The sequence below is a fragment of the Carlito syrichta genome, unplaced genomic scaffold, assembly GCF_000164805.1.
Source record: "Carlito syrichta isolate Samal-C Ts95f unplaced genomic scaffold, Tarsius_syrichta-2.0.1 Scaffold302265, whole genome shotgun sequence".
Classification (NCBI taxonomy): Eukaryota; Metazoa; Chordata; class Mammalia; order Primates; family Tarsiidae; genus Carlito; species Carlito syrichta.
This window is the reverse complement of record NW_007246361.1, coordinates 37650-52935: the sequence shown is the minus strand read 5'-3', so window position 1 is coordinate 52935 and position 15286 is coordinate 37650. Positions and strand designations below refer to the sequence as shown.

Here is a 15286-nt window from a genome sequence, read left to right as displayed (position 1 = left end):
ACTTGTACTGTGACCATTTGTTTACCTGATCCTGAATTGTTTCTTACACTTTTAAAATAAAATTTTTAAAAATTAAAAACAATTCAAGTTTTCAGAATCAAAGTCAAGTCAACATATGTAATGCTCTGATAAATCTGGGACACATGGAATTATTTCTCAATAGGAGCCCATCTTGGCTTTCAATGTCATTAGGTAACTGGGTGATTGTTGTCAAGGTTCCATCATCATTTTAACAGCTTATCTTCAAGCCTGCAATCCTGAGATGTGGGGGAGCAACAAAGCTGATAAAAAGCAGGGTTTCGGTGGTAGCTCCAATCCACCTCTGGTGTTTCATAGTTTCCTGAGCTACCACTGCTCTTTTTTGTTTTTCACTTGCTTGGAAAGTGATTTTCCAGCTTTTTATCTTGAGCCTGTGGGTGTCTTTTGCAGCAAGATGGGTTTCCTGGAGTCAGCAGAAATTTGGATCATGTGTCTTTATATGTTTGTTGTCATATGCCTTTTTATCAGTGTATTCTGTCCATTCATGTTCAAGTTAATGATTGATATGAGTTTATCCCCGTCATAATGATCTTAAAGGATTGCTTTGCCTATATATTTAATTTTGTAGATGATCTGTATGCCTTGTTACCTCTGTGCTTTCCTGGGCTTTTGTAATGGGTGTAACCATTCTTTTGTTTCTGTACTCAACACTTTCTCAAGGGCTGGTCTTGAGGCAGCATATTCTCTTAGGGCTTGGATGTCTCGAAGGATTTTAATTCTTTATCACTGAAGAAGCTTAGATTGGTGGGGTAGAAAATTCTTGGCTGGAATTGCTTATCTTTGAGAATATTAGAGATGGTTCCCCAGTTCATTCTGGCTTATAGTGTTTCTGACATGTCTGCTGCAATTCTGATGGGTCTTCTCCAGTATGTGGTCTACCCCTTTCTCTAGATGCCTTTAGGTTTTTGTTTTGATTTATTTTTTTTTATGCTTACTTTGTGAAGGTGAATTACCATGTGTCTTGGTAAACTCACCTGAGTTTACAGGTGACTGGGTCCATCCTTGTGTCTTGTAATACTCTTATCACATAATACATTGCAGGGGTTCGCTGAATCTCTTGCACTTGGATGGTTGTCTCTCTAGCAAGATATGGGGAATTTTATTTAATGACCTCAGGAAAGGCTTGTTTCAGGGTGTTCTCAGTTTCATCTTCTATTCTGGCTATTTCAATCAACTGTATATTTGGCTTCTTTATGTAGTCCCACACCTCCTGTAGGCTTCACTCATTCCTTTTGAGCTTTTTCCCCTCGTTGTTGTCAGACTGGGTTATTTCAATATTTTGGTCTTCAACGCTGATATTATTTCCTCACCCTGATTGATTCTGCTCCCTAGGACTATTATGGTGCTTTGAAATTCAATTATGGCATTCTTCATTTCCAGGAATTCATAATGGACCTTTCTTATACCAGACAACTCAACTTTTACTTCCTGCATGGCTTAGGTAATCTTTGCTTCTAACTTCTTGTGGTTTTTCTTAGCCATTTTAGCCATCCAATATTTGAATTCTGTGATTGTCATCAGGGGCAGGTCACTCTGGGTGGTTTCCATTGCTTGGGGGCAGATAGCTTGCTTTTTTAGGTGATATATCTTTAAAGTTTTGAGTACTATTGGTGTTTTCTCACTGGTTCTTTCTCAACTATGAGAAGCAACCCTTATCTTTTTATTGTTATAAGAAAAAAAAATCTGTCCAAATATTAGTATTTCATATGGTGAAATTTATAGGCTAGCATTGGATGTTTGGTACCAGAACTGATCATGGAAGTAGGAGCAACAGTATACAATAAAAAAAATCTCTATTGTTTGAGGTGATGCAAATTGTCATAACTTTCAAATCACAATGGCTTAAAATAACAGGAGTTGCCAGATGCAGTGGCTCATGCCTATAATCCCAGCACTTTGGGAGGTGGAGGTGAGAGGACTGCCTGAGCCCAGAAGTTCAAGACCAGCATGAAAAACCTAGAGAGATCTCATCTTTACAATTTTTTTAAAAAACATTAGCCAAGCCAGTGGTAGGAAACTGCCAGGGGAGGTGGGGTGGGGTGGGATTGGCAGTTGAGGGAAGCTGCCAGGTGAGGGAGGGGTACACTTCATCAACAATGGTGCCTGCATACCTGCATAATGAACATTTATATATCTAACCCTGAATTGTACCCCACATCTTTAAAATAAATTTTTTTTTTAAATTAGCCAAGCACGGTGGTATACACCTGTAAGTCCAGCTACTTGTAAGGCTGAGGTGGAAGAATCACCTGAATCCCGCAGGTTGAGACAATGGGAACCATAAGTGTGCCACTGCCCTCTAACCTGGGTGACAGAGTGAGACTCTGACTCAAAATTGAAAAATAAAAATAAAATAACAGAAGTTTATTTCTTACTCATGTAAACTCAAAGATGGGTGTTCATTTTGGGTGACTTTCCTTTAAGCAAGGAGCCCAAGCTCCCCCTTCATTTTGAAGTTGTGCCATCTTTAACACATGACCTTTAGTGTTGCTGTGCTTGTCTGTATCAAGACACAGAAGGGATGGCACCCAAAGAACCATGCCTGGGTTTTTATGAACAAGACTGAATCTGATGCACAATCAGGCACTCACAAATCACTGGCCAGAAGATAGTCACATGGTCCCATCTCCCTGCAAAAAACGTCCAGCATTTTTGCCACATGCTATACAAAAAGATACTCCTAGATAGCACATTAGTGGTCTGAATGAAACAATCTGGTTTATAAAATTTCACAACCTAGCTAAACAGTTCAGCAGGATTAAATTTTAAAAGAAAATTATTCATCCAGTGCTGACATGATAGACTGCTGCTTGCATTTCCTTCATAACTTCTATAAATTGGAGAAATTGAATGTTCTTTAAATATTTTAAAATTTGAAGCTACTACAGTTCTTAAAATAACTCCCCATAAACTCTACTCTCTGTTTCAGTATTTGGTAATGTTTTATACTAATTCTTCAGATTACATTAAACAAAGGTAATAATTATGGATTAAATTTTTTATCATCTAAAATGTCAATGTAGAAATTGTATGTGAATTAGTTAGTAATTCACAAAATTGTGAATTACATTATCGTTCCCCCAGAGTAAAGGTTAGCTCCTATAGGTCAATATAATAACCATGACTAAATACCTATATTATGAGTATTTACCATATGGAATTTGAATCTCCTTAAGAAGATAAAGATTCAAGACTTCTTTAGTTTTTATAGGTTTTGAATAGATTTTGTTGTTCGTGGTGTTTTTTGTTTGTTTTTGCTTGCTTTGATTAAAAGACCTTCATAATTCTTTACTGTGAGATTGTGCAAGCAATTTTTACTGTAGCAATTGTGCAAAATAAATTGTTTTTTATACTCAAAGCCTTCTTTGTTTGTTCTGTAATTCAACAAGGTTATGTTGAAAACCTATATACCAGACACTGGGGAGATGCTAATCTGTGATAGGAACCAAGAAATGTAGCCTTCTCTGAATTTGTGATCAATAAATGATGGTGAAGAGTCTCAAGAGAAAGACGTTTAAGGTGAGGTTTTCTTAGAGTGAACAGGGGGACCGACTTAATCCAGGTTGGAGAAGACTGCCTGAGGAGGGGAATAAAGGCTGAGTTACAACGGATTTCACTGGGAACTTGCCATGGTTCCCATCCAATTCTTGTCTCATCTCCCTTTTGTCTTTATTTTAAAATTTCCCTTGTAAAACTTTCTTGAATTTTCCTTGTACACAGCAAAATGTTGTTGCTTTTAACTGTCCCTGTATACTATGCCAAGAGACTGAATTACTTTTTACCACTTTCAACCTACAAATATGGCAGTTTCAACCTCTATTGGTGACACTGTCAGACTAAATGGTACTTGTCTCTTAAAATTATGGTTTCACATTGTAGTCTTTTAAAAATTTATTCTAAACGATCTATCACAAACTTTAAAAATCCTAGTTCTTTTCTAGCAAACACTTCTCATTCAGATTATTTTTTCTAAATTTTCCTCCATGCTAAATTTATTTTTCCCTTACTCATAATTTCATCTGATAGTGAAGTCACTGATTCCACATTCATGCTCTTGACAGTACCCCTAATTCTTTTTCTTAGCTTGATTATTCTTGTTATGGAGGCATGATATTGTTGACAAATAAATCAAGTCTACGGACTATCAACATAAAATATCAACTGCTTCTCCAGAGAAAACAAACTCTCTTGAAAGACTACTTCTATTTCACTGCTTTTGAAGGTAAGACAACATCATACAAAAACTGCATGGGCTGGTATACTATTGATATTTGTTTCCAAGACCACTGTTATAAAATCTGTGAAAACAACTTAGTTTCACGCATATCCATAGACCTGCACAGAGAATTTTAAAACCCAAAAGGGCAGAAAGCCTAGATTTCACTACAGTAAAATGAGGGTGATTCTGGGGAATTACTTAATCACATACCTACCCCTTTCTCACCTTCCCCAAATACTATAGAAAACTTCACCTATGCTATCAATCTTGGCTTATCTATTATTTAAATTAGAAATGCATCCTTGAACCCTTCTCTCTTTTTATACCACTGTTCCATGATACTGTTCAAAAGAAAAGAGTCACCTTTAGACCTTTTATCAGATGAAATCAGGTATGTTCAGGGTATATAGCAAATAAGACAAAAAAGGACCTTTTACTGCAATCTAGTTGTGTATGGAATCTGCTGGAACTGCCGCAGTAAGTCAGGAACATATTTTCCAAGACTAATTTATCAGAATTTACTCATTTTCCTGCAGAGATCCAAATGAACTTGAATTATGCCAATTTAAAAAATTACTAAGCTGATACAATCATGTTTTTAACTGTAGAATTGCTGCTACGCTGAACTTTCACTGCTGTTAGGAGCAGAAGCAGGTAAGAAAAAATATTGATTTAAAGCTGTGAAAAAGACTCATTGCTCAATACTTTCAAGAAAGTTATAATGCTAAATTCAAGGCTCTATGAGGATAAGGGCTAAAGTGAGAGTAGTGCATAATTAGGAGTAAGGCACTTGGAGTAGGGTAGCAGACAAAATCTAAGATGACCAGTTAAATTTGAATTTTAGATAACAAACAAATATTTTCTACAAACAAGGAATATATATTTATACCTCAACGTATTCACTGTTTATCTGAAATTCAAATTGAAGTACTTTTATTTGCTCAATCTAGACAACCTAGTTTGGAGTCTAGTGAGATTTTTGAACACGGGTTTGACCACATAAAACTGTGTTACTCTGGGCAAAATCCTTAATCCCTCTGTGCTTCAGTATCTTTGTCTATGAAATGGGGAAAATTATATTCCCTCTCATAAAATTAATGTGAGAATTAAGTGAGATAAGTAAATCATCTTGCCCAATACTTGACACATAGCAGGATTTTGAGAAATGCAGCCCCACAACAGCTACTACTTTTACTACCATTAATCTAGACTTTATCCTGCTAGGGAAGAGAGCATACTTCTTTGGATTATTCATTTGTGAGGTAAAACTCAAGCCTAGACTTGTGTCAAACCATGGATTCTTTGTTTGATTGCATGTGATAGCTCCTTCATCACAGGAATCCAGGTGCTCTCAAACATAGGTGATACAGTTACATGTTCAGTCAGAGTGGAGATACAAAGTGTCAGCTCTTGCATGATATTTAAGCTTTCTACCCAAAGTTCAAAGACATATAATGGCTACAAGGAATTGAGAGCCTCACCTCCCTCCCACCAAGGCCTGGGGACACAAATCTATTCCTTTCTTGGACACCAATGACCCAAGGAAGAGTTGAGAGTAAAATGAGTCCCAGCAGAGGACTTGGCAGAGATATAAGAAAAGTGAGATGGTGCTAAGGCTTGAAATGCGTAACAGTCCCTGTCTTTGAGGCATTGCCTTTTGAAACTGTTTTGTGAGTATATGGCTAGGAGAATGTTTGAGAAACGGAGGAAGAAAATCTGCAGCAAAATACATTAACTCATATACTGGCAAAGAAACAATTGAAAAGAGCATGCTCATAAAACAAATATCCTTGAAATGCTTCTGAGAAGTTGCAGAAAACAGGACTGCTACCCTGTCTATAGCAAAGAGGTTGTCTTTTGAAGCTGTTTTATGAGTGTGTGGCTAGGAGGCTGTTTGGGGAAGTAGAGGAGGAAAATATGCCACAAAATATAATTTAACTCATATATTGACAGACGCAAGTAAAAAGAGCATAATCACAAAACTAACATTCTTGAAACACTTCTGGGGGATTGTAGGAAGAGAAGTCTGCTACCCAAGGCTCAGCTGCTTCAGCAACGATGCGCCATGGGCAGGAATTGTAGAAAGACCACTCCAAATACTGCTCTGGGATCCAAAAGATGTCAATACCCATTTCCTTCTACATACTAATGAGAACCCAAACAGCTTTCAGGTAAGAACTGTACTATATTCAGGCCCAAGTTACATCTGTTTTATGTAATAAGAATAATGGTTATTTAAGTGTTCTAAAGGAAACAGATCAGATAATGGAATTTGCATGTTTGTATACTTTGAGGTCATCAATCCTAACTATTTATGTAACTTGTTTATAAAAGGTTCATTCACTTCATATTATTCTTGTCCTACTTCCTGGTAACATTTAATAAATCTTCTACATATAGGTGTGGATTATTGTTTGATTGTATGTGACAGCTCCTTCATCACAGGAGTGCGGGTGCCCTCAAACACAGATGACATACCAGCTACCCACCATGTTCAGCCAGGTATACACACACACACACATAATGTATAAAACCACCTAGTACTTCATATATATATCCACATTAGGTAGAAAGATAGATATGTACATAGATAAATGATAGATAATAGATATATAGGTACACATACACACCCAAAGCCTTACATTGTGTAAAGACAAGATTTTTACCAACAAGATTAAAGCAGACATATTATCCTGAGTTGAACAACTGCAAACATATTATGATGAATGAGAAATAACAATGTGATGATGATTGTGATCAGCGTGGTTGTAAAGGGAGAGTCCTTACTCACAAGAATCCCAAATCCCACCAGTTTTCTCCTACTTACCGCCTCCCTTCCTCCCTACATACAATTTACAAATAGTTCTATTAGATGCTGTAAGAAACTCACATGAAACATTTTCTATCTAAAATAGGAAATTGTTGCAGATCCAACAATTGTACCTGCTTTATTATTCATGGGTTCATAGGCAAGGGAGAAGAAAGCTGGCTGGTCAGTATGAGCAAGGTGAGACTTGGTCACTTCTTAAAGTTGTTCCTGGAGTGGTAACTAACAACCAGTAAGGCACTGGCCCCAATCATTGGGGATATATGATGGTCACCACAGCCCTGGATGATCTTCTGACCCTGCTGGGGCTGGAGTTCCAGATGAAGTTGAGGATGCAGTAGTGAGTGAAGGGGAGTTGGAACCACCAGGGTAGGGAGGCTGGCTGGCATCTGGTGAGTTAAGGCAGTGGTTATTTAAAAACTAATACAGAAGTGTTTCAATATATTTCCAACAGATGCTGCCATACTGATGCATACTAGCTGGTCATAGGCCCTATATTTTTTTTTTGTTAGTTTTTAATTTCCATGTGAAGAGCGAAGAGATCTCATTTTGCCTAAAGTAATTATTCTTCTTTGATTTTTCACTTGCAAGTCTTTGATCTCCTCTGGTAGCAACAACCAGGAAAACTAGGTTTTCATTTTCAGCTTCTGTTGTTTCAACAGCAGTGATCCTCTTTTCTTTCATTTACCTTTGGCTATGTGCCCTGTGATAATGAAGAATTAAAACACAAAAAATCAAATAAAGTACATTTTCCCAATAACTGCTAGTGCTTGAGAACCATTGTGAATTCATTTATGCCTATATGTATTCATGTATTCATCAAATTCCTTTCACCTGCTGTGGCACAAAGGGATAGTCATTTCTTCAGGGGTGTCAAGAAAAAAAGACACTAAGGTCCCCTAAACCTATTCAATTTCAGGCCTGTCTATGGCTCAAATCAAGAGCTGAACGAGTTTAATCCAGAGCATATCCATTGGTCCTGAAGACAGACGAATACTCCAGAGTCCCCGACTTCACACATTTGAAAATAAGCATTGAAACCACAACTTGACTTCCAAAATAATTTAAAGGTGATGCTTACTGGGGGAAGGGTAGGAAAAGATTTTTACACAACAGTGAATAAAAATATGTGATTCTTAGCTCAAAAGGAATATAGCCCCTTTGATATGTGTATAAAGTTTGTTTATAAGATCCCAAAAGCAGCTGTGCTTTCCTTGTCTTTGGTTTGGCTTTGACAAGACTGATGCATTAAGATGGAGAAACAAATGGATTAAACTAAAAAGATAAAAATCTTAGACTTCAGTCCTGATCCTCCTCTTAGCTAACCATGATATTAGCAAAGTTGAAGTCAGAGTCCAGCAAATAAGGCATGTTGTGTCCTATGCACATTTTTATACTGCTTTCCAAGAGAAGTCAAACTGGATTCAGGCCATTTATTTCCCTGCTTTTGATATTACTTCTTTAAAATGAAAGAACGGGAGATCATATCCAAGATTGCCTACTAGTCCCAACTTATTTTTCAAAAAAAAAAAAAACTGAGGATATGAATAAACAAACTCAAATAAACAACCTTCTTATCAGAACTAAAATTGATGAAACCATAATTGACCCCCATTAATTCAAGCTTCCAGTAGGTATCTGACAGGTTATGTTTTATGTGAAAAAACTCTTCAGTGATGAACAATAAAGCATGCTTATCCAAAAACTTTGATTAGTCCTTCCATCTTAGAAAAGCTTACTTCTTTCCCATCTATATTTTTAAGGGCTCCTAATACTTTCATTTAGCAAATATGTATTGAGCACTTACTAGGTACCAGAATCCATTTTAGGCACTGAGGACATAGCAGTGAACAAGGCAAATTATGTCCCTGGATGCATCCTAATAAGGGACTATGTAGTATTATGTCACTTAGGATAACCTAATGAAGACCCATTGTACCAAATCTTGTACATTTTCCTCTAAATTAAATATCCATGTATCTATGACAGTAGAAATCCCCAAATTCCAGTTCCCACTATGGCTAAACCTCTAGCTTGGGGCCTGTGTTAAACTTAAGAAGGGATTCCATACTCAAAACAAACCAGAGGTTTTGTCCATTGTACTGCGGTTAAAAGTGTCACACTATCTTGTAGGTCAAGGAGAGAACTGATCTGAGTCCTTAAATGTATTAATTAGTAATTAATAAAGATCCTGAGTTATTTACCAGTTGATTGTGTTTCTTCTACCAGGAACTGCTTAGGTGGAAAACGTGTACTGCACCTGTGTGGACTGAAAAAGTGTCTCCTGTACTGGATATACACAGGCCTCACATAACATCAAGATTGTGGGAGCGGAAGTGGCGAATTTCATCGATGCTCTTCGGGTAATACTTCTGGATTATATAAAAGCTCATGCACGTTGCTCCCTGGATTCTCTTTGCAAAAGAAGCTACAGATATGGTCACTGATAAAGACATACCTTGACTGAGATTTGTCTTTGGCTATGTGCTCTGTGATAAAGAAGAATTAAAAGACAAAAAAAATCAAATAGAATAAATTTTCCCAATAACTGCAAGTGCTTGAGAGCCATTATGGATTCATTTATGCCTGTGTGTATTCATGTATTCATCAAATTCCTCTTGGTTAAAGAGGAAAATGAAAAAAAAATCTAGATTTAGGTTTCATCAATAACCCTAATGGGGTCAATAAACTAGTTTTTTTTTTCTTTTTTAAAATATACTTATCCGAGCAACAAGGTAGAATGTTTTTACTGAATTCTCTAAGTATTTGGATTAATTTTACCAGATATTACGAAGTTGACATGACTAAAATAAAATACAGGATGACAATTTAGTGCAACATGTATTTTGCCTTTTCACATTTTCTGAGTTGGTCATCATTATTGGAAATCAGTATGTTCTGAGTCCTTGAGCGTTTTTTATTGACATTCATCTTTGGCCTACAGTGCCCTGTTTAACAGATAAATAATGTGAATGAAATGTGAATTAGGACAGATCTTATTCATATCTTATTTCTTACTTGTTAGGCATTCTCAAAGAACAAGTTTCATGAATAAAACAAATATTATGAATAATATAATAAATGCAAACAAAACTAAAGAGCTCAAATTTGTATAATTAATTATATTCTGCCTCAATAGCGATTGCTAATAAGCATGAACCTCAAAACCACAGCTCCAGAGTTGTCAGGGGGGAAGGTGGTCAGACTAGCATGGGCTGCCAGTTCTGCATACTGATAATTAGATTATAAAATATGACTTTGCAAACTTCAGATTGGCTGAATTTGGCCATCGGGCCCACAAGTTGGATATCCAGGTCCCAAAACAATCCTTAACCTTTTAAGAAAGACTTTGCCATCCTGGATCTCAGAAGTAACTATTTCGAAAAAGGCCCACTTTCCTCTTCCATTTAACTTCCACTTTCTGTCTCTTACCTGTGATTATCTTTCTAATACTTTGGATAAGTGGGTTTCATTTGGATAGCAGGCCTTTTAGAATGTTAAGTTCCTAAAGAGGAGTTCTGCACAGAAAGTTTTTCCCCTAGTCTATAAATATTTACCACAGTCTGCTCAGTCAGGTGCTGTGCAATTCAGGGCTGTGGTGTCTCTCAGTGACTGTGAAAGACAAGGTTCTTGTTCTCATGGGAGTTTACATTCTGGTGGGGACTATTTTAGCCTTAATAGTTTTTAGTTTAGTATTTTCCCATGTCCAGCTTTTTTCCTATAATGGCTGCTAGTCACCAAGATTCTCCCATTGACTATGTATCCACAAGGAGAGGCAGATACTAAGGTTTGAGGAAAATTTACTTTGTAGTGAATAGAAAACTAGAAGCAGATTTTGCTTCAGATAATGGCAAAGTAGGTAAGGACTCATTCATGTCATGACACATTTTATTTACTTTAAGTTTGGATCCAGCGGAACCCTGCTTAAGAGCACACCTGAACTAGTCTGACTGTGCCCCAGTGATGCCGTATTTACGGAAGTAATTTACACGAATGCTGCCCCAATAGTTCTCACCATGGATGAGTTCCTCAACTCGTCCTCCTAGAGGATTTTGGGTTTACATATTAGAGTATTTTAGAGTGTCTTGAGTCTGTACAGTAACAAAAAGCTTTTTTCATTTTGAAATTTTTTCAGGGTTTGGAATGAGCCAAACTGTGGGTCACCTAGATTTTTTTCCAGATGGAGGAATAGAAATGCCCAGTTGTCAGAAGACTATTATCTCTCAGATTGTTAACATAAAAACATATGGGAAGGTAAAACTCTTATATGCACAAAGAGAGTTTCATTCGGGAAAGTTTGTGTTTTAGTTTGCTAAACTTGCTAGATACTTTGGAATAGTACAAGTCTCATGTTTTATTTAACAAAAACTTTTAATTGGAGACCCAAGATATAGATTTTCATTGGGAGAAGTGGGCACATAGAGCCTTAGAAACAAACTGTATTTGTAAACAACTTTCCAAGGACCTGATTTAGGGGATACATTAGTAAGTTACACTTGTGACTACATGGACCAATGTTTACCCTTTAATCTTTTAATTTCATTTATCTATGTCATTACCTATTATAATTTTAAATGGTACTTAACTTTTGACTGCATCACATATTAGAAATACACTTCATAAATAATTTTGTCCTGTGACTTTCATGAGTTCACACTAATTAGAGAAATCTACTCAACAATTATATTCTCACTAAGATATTGTTTTAGAAATATAAAACATGCCATTGATATGTAATTATGTCTCAGAAACACGTGACTTTGTGGAATGTAATCACTTAAGACGCTACAAGTATTATGCTGGCAGCTTCACCAACCCTGGTAGTTTTGCTGGATTTTCCTGTGCTTCCCACAATGTTTTCACTACAGCAAGTAGACTCCACATTCCATTTACAGAACTTTGTGACTGTGATTTCTTGTGACTGATATGTCTTGTTGCATACACATTCATTCAATGAATGTTTATACCTTTACACCTACCTATACTTTCTATCATAGATATGTATTTTAACAGGGATAAAACATTACAGAACTTAAAAGATATAGGCTTGCAAATGGTTATGTCTCAAGTCTACCTTGATCTATGTTACTTCTGCATGTATCAGATAAATTTTCAATATTGCTTTGGAAATAATTCTAAACAGAAAAATACTAGTCAATGGAAATTGGAACTATGGTTATAGAACATTAATGAATATGATACAATTTTCATAAATGCTGACCTTTATAACTATATAATTATGAACATGTGGATTTTTCTGTGAAATCTCATAATTGCCAAGATTTTTTTTCTACATATCTAGGCTGAATTCTTATATTTGATCTTGAAAATGACATATCCATTTCCCAATTTTTAATGTAAAATTCATTTTTTACTGTATGTTTTAAATAAAAATGTAACATACCAATTAATAAGAAAAATTTCAATTAAAGTATATGCAAGATGTGGTCAAAATTACCAATTATTTTAGTGACTAAGAAAGAGAATTTGCCTCTTGGTTTCACCATCAAATAGCTGAATGACTTTGGGCAAAATATTTCAGTTCTCTAAGGCAGTTCTTCATTTTTAAATGTAAATATTAGTGGTACACTCCAGATTTCTAGTGGTAGCCCTAAAGAAATGACATGATAGTTGGTTAAAGTCAACAATCAGACAATCAGCATTCAGCAAATGCTTGCCATTATGAGTGTGAGGATGTATGTTTTACTTCCACTACAGCTTGCAAATACAGTAAGAATGGAAATTCCTCTCTCCTTTCTTTAGCTTAACTTTATTTTTGTCTTCTTCTCAAATGTCAAGTGACTAGTATCAGCGAAAAAGAAACTCCCTCTACTTATTCTGAAGGTTTGATAAATGAGTCTGCTGAAATAAACTGACAATAAATGAGTTAACAGAAAAAAGGGCATACAAATATGTCTCTTTTGAACTTCATTGGGTCTCTGGAAATTCCAAAGTTAGTCTGAGGTCAAGAAGATTTAATCTGGAATTTGATTTTGGGAAGTTTGTCAAAAAATAAAGTTTTAAAACACTTGACCAAAATAGGATCACAAGTCACTGGAAAACAAATCATTAATTTAACCAGAGTAATAACTGAAGGACTTTTAAAGCAAGTACAAGAAATTACAAAGTTTTAGAAAACCTTAACTCTTTTAAGTCTTCATCTTCACAAGCAAAGACCTAACAAAGACAACATAAAATGCAAAGGATTATCTTGATAAAATATACAATCTCTCTCTCTCTCTCTCTCTCTCTCTCTCTCTCTCTCACGCGCGCTTTCTTTCTCCCTACCCCTTTCTTTCAGTACTTCACCTGAAAAGTGAAATTCTTTTGCTATCTTTTATCAATACTACAAAAAAAATCTTGTTGATAGGAGAAGACCAGGAGAGTTCCAGGAAGACAACCGTGGAGCTGGTGGGCCTATGTGAGTCTTTGTGTGAGTGAGTGTGTTCAAGGATGAATGTGCATGCATGTGGGTGTGTAAGTGGATGTGTGACTGTCTGTTTGAATGGGGACCTAAGGACAGGCGGCCTGGCCTTTTCTGGCGAAGCGGCTACCACCACCACTGCTCAGACCTTGGCGCTTCTCATGGCACAGGAGCAAATGCCATTTTCTGAAACGAGCAAAGTCCTCCTCAGAAGGAAGCTGCAGGGAGTGACTACCACTGGGCACCTGGCCTTACCACCACCACTGCACAAGCTGTAGTGGGAGAATTCAGTGCCAGGCCAGACCATGTGGCCCCACCACCAGGACCCAGAATCTGGAGACTGTGACATCTGACAGAGGGAACTGTTACCTCCCTGGTCCTGTGTGCCAACTCGAAAGAAACTGAGCAGTTTGCCGGTTCCAAGAAATGGGAGCACCAGAAAGAGAGAGGTGCCCTGGACGACACTGGCAACAGAGGCTGTGGCAGGAACAAAGCAAGGGAACCAGAGACTGAGAACCACCAGAGGAAATGGCGTAGGCACTCCACCGTGGTCCTGAAGCCTGGGCAGAAAAGTGCCCCAGGGGCCCACCGTGGAGCCGCAGATTGGTGCCTTGAGGCAAGGGGTTGAATGCCACATCTCTCTCGGGTTGATCATCATGAACCCAGAGAGTGCACAATCTCCAGAGGGACACAGTGGGTGTGGAATTCCAAATGCCCCATTCTTGTTCCCCACCCTGACCAGTCACGGGGCAACAGGTGAGCTCAGAAAGGGAGAATCCAACCTGAGAAGGGTAGTGGTGAGTGCTGAGCTGATCCACGTTCCTCCCCCAGCAGCACACAAAACATCAATTCCACGTGGAGGAAGCCTGGTCAGGGCGCAGAGCCGAGGGAGCCAAGCCTTTGTGAAGCCAGGCATAGATCCCACACAAAGAGGATTCTCCTGTGGGGTGAAGCTGTCTGACACACCCACCATCGACAGCTGGGGAAGAGACGGTCTGGTACCCCTTTCACAGAACAGGGCAGAGAGTAGGGATCCAGCCACCAACCATTCTGGTTTGGGGAAGTGAACCACTCCACACAACCATAGAGGATCCCCTTGACCACACAGAGATCAGGAGGGCAGGAGTGGAGGCAGGGAGCCCCTTTCTCCCATCACAATCCAGGCACAGTAGAAGTTAGGAGCATTCTGGCACCCAGCACACGCTTGTGCCAGCGAGTAATCACATGCAGGAGATGGAAAAGTTAACCCTACAAGTGTAGCAGTAGAGAAAAAGCTAGCTGTTACAGAACCTGCCACACGGGGGGAGTGCAAAGCTCAAAAAATTTTTACTTTTTTCCCCTTTGTTATTCAGGGTTTTGTTTGTTTGTTGTTGTTTTTCTTCTTTTCTCTTTACTCTTTTTCTTTCTCTTTTTTTCTTCTCCTTGCTTCTGTTCTTTTCTTTTACTTTATCTTGTACTTAGTGGGTATATATACGTGCCCATGGCATGGACTGTTTGTACTGTGTGGTGGCAGGAGTGGGTCTTGAAGCCCATTCTCCAGTCAGTGAACATTGTGACCCATAGGTCGTTTCTGAATCCTAGCCCCTTTTCCGTATTATTCAGCTCTCAAATTTATTTTTTTTCCATTTTCATTTTTTCCTCAGAAGCATATTCTTAAATAATATATCGTGCAGTTAAGAATCTTTCAACTGCCAGGCTCGGTGGCTCAGCCTGTAACCCCACGCCTTTGGAAGGCTGAGGTGAGTGGATTGCCCGAGCCCGCGGGTTCGAGACCCGC

The 15286-nt window shown here is 37.9% G+C and overlaps 1 pseudogene; it reads left to right on the top strand.

Moving 5' to 3' along the window:
• The first annotated feature begins 3525 nt into the window (after nt 1–3525).
• Nucleotides 3526–15286, top strand: part of LOC103258491 — a 39657-nt pseudogene continuing 27896 nt past the window's right edge.